The sequence below is a fragment of the Chelonoidis abingdonii genome, chromosome 19, assembly GCF_003597395.2.
Source record: "Chelonoidis abingdonii isolate Lonesome George chromosome 19, CheloAbing_2.0, whole genome shotgun sequence".
Taxonomy (NCBI): Eukaryota; Metazoa; Chordata; order Testudines; family Testudinidae; genus Chelonoidis; species Chelonoidis abingdonii.
The window spans coordinates 20,285,160-20,290,983 of record NC_133787.1 but is presented as its reverse complement, the minus strand read 5'-3'; the positions used below and the strand labels follow the sequence as shown (position 1 = coordinate 20,290,983).

Here is a 5,824-nt window from a genome sequence, read left to right as displayed (position 1 = left end):
CCCTCCCCCCCCCCCCCCATCCCCTTGGTAATATTTGTAAAGGGCACTCCCATTAGTTTGCCTCTACACATTTTTGGCTGTTTGAATTTCTTTAATGCCTTAGGCTCCATCCCTCATAATGCACCCACCTTAGGAGAATTTCTTGCTACTATTGCATGCATTATCTTTCATTAATACAATTAGCATAATACTGATTAGGATTCATTTATTCTTTGCAAGGGAGTAAAGCCAGTAATACATATCTCAGGATCAAATACTTCAGCTCCTTGTTTTGGGATAGCTTTATTTGGAGCTGTTTATCACTTTGCATCCTTCCACCTCCTGGGGGAAAAAAAGTCACTCAATTGTAAATCTGCTTGGAGCAAGGGAATGCATTGTGATTGTCTTTCAAGCATATTAAATAGGTGAATTGATCTATGGAAGCCATAGAGCTCAGACGTGCTGCTCAACAGTCTAAACTGCCAACTTCATCTTCTTCAAGCTCAAAAGCTACTTAGTTTCCCCACATCAAAGCCTTTTCTTAATAATAGCAATAAGACAACTCTAGAGAGAACCATCTAATATTAACTCCAGGGAGTAATCATCTAATCACAATCTGGGGGTGATTTGAGGCACTCATCTGGACCAAATGCCTCACAACACCCCAGGAGTGGTTTTATTGCATGATAGCAGTACCCCATTGAGCCTTATTGCTTAATTAAAAACAAATTCCCAAGTAATTCATTTTTTTTTGCCTTCCATAAAAACACAGTAGTACATAGCATGTATAAACTGTCCATTAAATGATGGTAGATGCAAATTTATGTTGTGAGATACAATCCATTTCTTCACCACTTGGGGTTGAAGTTAAATGTAAAACCATTTCCTATAATCTGTGCGCTGCTGTGTTTAGAGAGGAATAAATATGAGAAAGTGAGCTTCATTGTAGGATGCCTTGTTCTTATTAAATTATATGTTTGGTCTCCTAACCCAGTGATTTATGTTACAGACATTACAGACACACGCAGTCTATCTGCTTCCCTCCGTGTCCTGAGGGTTTCCTGAGTTTCCCACCTGTTTTCACACGTCCTTCAAGACACCCACTGTAACTACCATCCTTTTATTCAGTTTTTTACCATCCCCCCAGAGATTTTCAAACCTTAGCTAACTCGCACAACATCCTCGTGAGAGTGGCAATTCTTATCCCTATTTTACAGAAGGGGAAAATGAGTCAGAGATTTTAAGTGACTTCCCTTAAACCTCAGAGGGGTTTTGTGTGAGAGCTGGGATTACAATCCAGGCTTCTCAGATACCAAATCTATAATCAGACGACTAGAAGTACCACTCTATTAAGGGAAAAGAAGGACAAAATGAAACTGACTTCAAAATTAGTCAATCAATGCTGCTCCTAAACTAGTTGATAGAGATGCTGCTGAAAATGATGAAGCACCACTCTTTAACTGCTCCCTGACAGTTTATTGGCATGAGAATCAGAATCAGCAACTTTTAACCTGTTTTCCACCTACCAAACCTAGAACTACCAGAGCATCAGTGATTTCTGGATAAAGAAAGACATCATGACAAAAGCTAACTGGTCAGGGCAATGTTGCAAACACATTGACATTTTCATGGATTAAATGCTTGTTCCTCAAGAAAATGTTGCCCACAAGAAAATGAAGTTAGTTGGGAAGGGGACAGGGGTGTGGTTATATGACAACATGAAGGTAAGTGTTGCTGAGAAAAAGAGAAAGTCACAATGGTTAATGATGCTCAGTCTGAAGGGTCAGGCAGTTTCAGTCACAAATTTAGATTTCTTCAAAAAAATCTTTCCAAGTCTTATAAGCCACTAGACCATGCCAGACACTGATAATTCTGTTTCATGGCAACTTTGAAGATTTGAAATTTGTTTTCACTCCTCACTGGAACGAAGCCAAAACCTTTCAAATGTTTTCATGAAACAGAATTGTGTCAAAACATCCATTTTCAAGTGAAAAAGATTTTTTTATTTCTCTCTCTTTTTCTCTCTCTCTATTTCTCTTTCTCTCTCATCAGATCAGTGACCAGAGTGTCTATACATAAAAATGTCACTGAAATCGGTAAGTCTTCATGAAATGTTTCAGCTTCAAACAAACAGCATATTTTAATGAAAACACGTTTGGTCATAAATATTCTGACCAGCTGTACACACCATAATGATACAATGTTTCCTGACTTAATTTTTAAAAATCTAATTAAAATTAAAATGTTGGACAGATTTAAATATTGCTGTGGAGCATTTACCACCTAAAAAGTTCCCTCATTGGGCTAATGAATGAGAACCAGAAAGTGAGAGTGAGGAAATGTGAAACTGACCAGTCTATTTTAATTGTCAAAGTGAATGAAATATAAACAAAAAGAATTACTAAAAATGATTTTTAAAAAAATTCTTTTAAATGTAATCCATTGAGAGTGTTATTTAAGTGAGAACATGTATTCCTAGAAAAATGACTTTAGAGACTGTTCCTTTTCAAATAAGCATTTGTGACTTACAAATATATACCAGTTCTATCAGAACTCATATTAATCTAGCTTTCACCTAACTCATTGGGACAGGCTACACATAAAATTCAAAGCTGAGTATCCAATAAATGAAAGTTTTAGTAGGCAGATTTTAAAGATGTTTTAATAAATCAGTTAAATGATTTCCTTTCCCTTCCCTTGCAATATTTCAGGCAGGTTATGACATTTTGCAAGATCCTGTATTAATTTATCTTGATATACTACAATGATGACCACATGAGGCAAAAAGAAAGCTGAGAAAATACTGTATCAGGTAGTGGAGAGGGATTAAATACAAACCATTTTCAAAACGAAACTTGTCTAGCACTATCACACATCAGAGAGAAGTTTTTATGAGGCCACACAGGTCAGCGCACCATAAATGCTCTCTGACAGCTTCAGCACAGTAACATACTTTCATCTCAAAAATCATAGAACGGTGAGTTAGGAGACTGAGCCAAAGCTCATAGAAGTCAGTGGGAGTCTTTCAGTTGACTGCAGTGAGTTTTAAATCAGGGTTCTGGAGTCATTGTTAGGATTCAGGAGGGAGACTTTGACTCCAGTTTGATGGTGCTCCTTGCCGACCCTTTCTATGTAAAAGGTGCCATTGGAAGTTTGAAAACTAAACGTATTTGATGGCTGTTTAATGGCATTTGTTAAATGACTTGATAGCTCTCAGGCCTGTTCCTAGTAGATAAGCGTACAACCCATCATCTCAGCTGATACTAATCGACCCCTTTGTTTGTAGTCTCAGAAGAGGCCAAGGACTGGATGGGCTTGAAGACTGTATTCCTCTCTCCTCACTAGAAGCAGTTCTGCCTCATCAGAGTTGGAGCACAACGGGGAGGCAGCAGGAGGAAGGCTACTGCAGCTTCCCTAGTAGAAAACTTTCTCTTGGTTCCAGTTGGGAACCAAGTTTTGAAACAAAGCAGTGGCTCTGTTGACCTACAGTCAAATGACAGGGTCCTACTCTAGTAACAACAAGCCCCGCTGAGATGGGCAATCGTGCACTGTTGGTGCATGTCCTGGGCGGTTAAAGGCTCTTGTATCCATTGCATGTATCAATGTCATATCAAAGCATGCCTCATTATGAATGAATTATTGCTCTAATGCCAATAGTTGTTCAGAACATAAACCTCCCAAGCACTGACAAGAGAATAAATTCCTTGGTTTAGAAGAGTTTTCTGGTTTTGTTGGTATTTTTAAGCCTGAGAACAAAGAGTAAGCACAATATTATTGTGACACTGTCCCCCATATTCTTCATAGTGATATTATTATGATATGATTATACATAATTATGATGTATTTTATGCAAGATGGGTCGTGTAAGGTGTCATTGGAAAAGTTATGACTTGTTGAATATGACTATCCTATTTGTATGCATGCATCATTTTTGTATCTGAAGTTATAAATACTGGCTATGTATTTGTTCTTCAATTGTAGTTACACCTGGGTAACACCACTAGACAAGATGCTTTCAGTCTAGACAGCTGATTGGGAAGGGCCTATTCAGGGCAATGAGCTATTAGGGGATACAATAGGCCTTAGGAGAAGTTATCTCCCACCTGGTGAACTTTCTTGAGAACACCAGACAGCCTGTGAGTAATGGCTGCTATGACTCTACAAGGACATGTGACCAGGCCACATGATTCTGGACTCCATCTTGGGATGGCAGTATTTTTCTACTAACCGGTCTAAGAACCAAGTTTTCAAACAAAGGGTTCCCGCCATATTCTAAAGCTATATAAGGCAAGGAGTGACATCAGTCATCTGTTGTTCTTCACTCCCCACACAGGAAGACTCCTGGAAACACCTGAGGAACAAGGACTGAACTGGGGGAAGTGCCGGACCCAGGCTAAAGGGATTTCTAGCCTGTGTATGAAAGATCTGGGGATTCCAAGCTGTAAAGCAAGTGCAGCTTGTCCCTTAAGAATCTGCAGCCTGCTTGTATCATCAGCCAGGGTGAGAATTTGCTAAGTCAAATCCTATCTTTCCAGTATCTTAGACTTAGTTTGCATGTCTGTTTATTAGGTAATCTGCTTTGATCTGTTTGCTATCACTTATAATAACTTAAAATCTATATTCTGTAGTTAATAAACTTGTTTTTGTTTTATCTAAACCACTGAGTTGACATGAAGTGTTTGGGAATATTAGCTCAGAGAGGCTGTTGCACTTTCCTCTCCACATTGATGGGGGGGGATGAACTGTATGAGCTTGTGCTGTGCAGTGCAAGATGGTACAATTTTGGGTTTATGCTCCAGGGGTGTTGTGTGCCTGGGGAACTGAGAGTTGCCTTGGCTTTAACCTTTCTACTGTTGGTTCATGTAGTGGCTAGGCAAAGAGCCTGCATGTAACTGCAGCTGGGTGTGTCCCTGTCTTTGCATATGCTGATGGAAGTGTAGGACCGGGAGCATGTCTGCAGGTTGTCACAGCAACACAGTCTGAGAGGGAGCCCAGGCTGATGGGTCAAAGGGCTCAGTGGGACCCCAGTTCCAGGCGGTACCAAGGAGGGAACCCATCACAATTATATCTATATCTTTTTGGCCTCCAACAAGACAGGAAGTTCGATGTATGGGCCTATAAAGTATGTAACTTCCATTAAGAACACTCTATAGATGGTGAAATAAAAGGTGATACTTCAAAAGATGAAAATGACTGGTTTGGGTCTGTGTCCAATTTTCATCTTGATGAGGAAAGTGATCTAGAATGGGGTTGCTCAACCTTTTTTTTTTCCTGAGGCCTCCCCAACATGCTATAAAAACTCTGCAGCCCACCTGTGCCACAATAACTGGTTTTCTGCATATAAAAGCCAGGGCTGGTGTTAGGGGGTAGAAAGCAGGACACTTGCCGGGGGCGTCATGGCACAGGAGCCCCCACAAAGCGACATTGCTCAGGCTTCAGCTTCAGCCCCAAGTGGCAGGGCTTTGGGTTTCTTTTCTGGGCCCCAGCAGGTCTAATTCTGGCCCTGCTTGGTGATCCCCCTGAAACCTGCTCATGACCCCTGGGAGGCCTCGGATCCCTAGGTGAGAACCATTGATTTAGAATACATATTTGCAATTAGAAAAACCCAACTGTGATAGAAACAGTAAAGGAAAGCAACTGGCAGCAGGCTCTAACATTCACCAGACTGGCCATAGATGTAAGTGCAATAAAGTAGCTAAGTAAGTCCATGTACGATGATGGAACACTTTTCATACACTGGCGCAGTGTCTCGCTTCCTCTGTTAGTCTACCAGCTGGGACCCATTTTGGCCACTAAAGGGTAACCCATCAGCTAGAAAAATTTCATTGCTACCACACGTCAGGCA

General features: G+C 40.5%; 1 long non-coding RNA gene across 1 annotated transcript in view; it reads left to right on the top strand.

The window, feature by feature from the left end:
• LOC142047931 (uncharacterized) overlaps positions 1–4,575 on the top strand; it is a 15,974-nt gene extending 11,399 nt beyond the window's left edge. Inside the window, exons 2-3 of the long non-coding RNA XR_012657250.1 lie at positions 2,032–2,075; positions 3,266–4,575. This is a non-coding gene — a long non-coding RNA (uncharacterized LOC142047931). The remainder of the gene's footprint in view (positions 1–2,031; positions 2,076–3,265) is intronic.
• Positions 4,576–5,824: the final 1,249 nt, after the last annotated feature.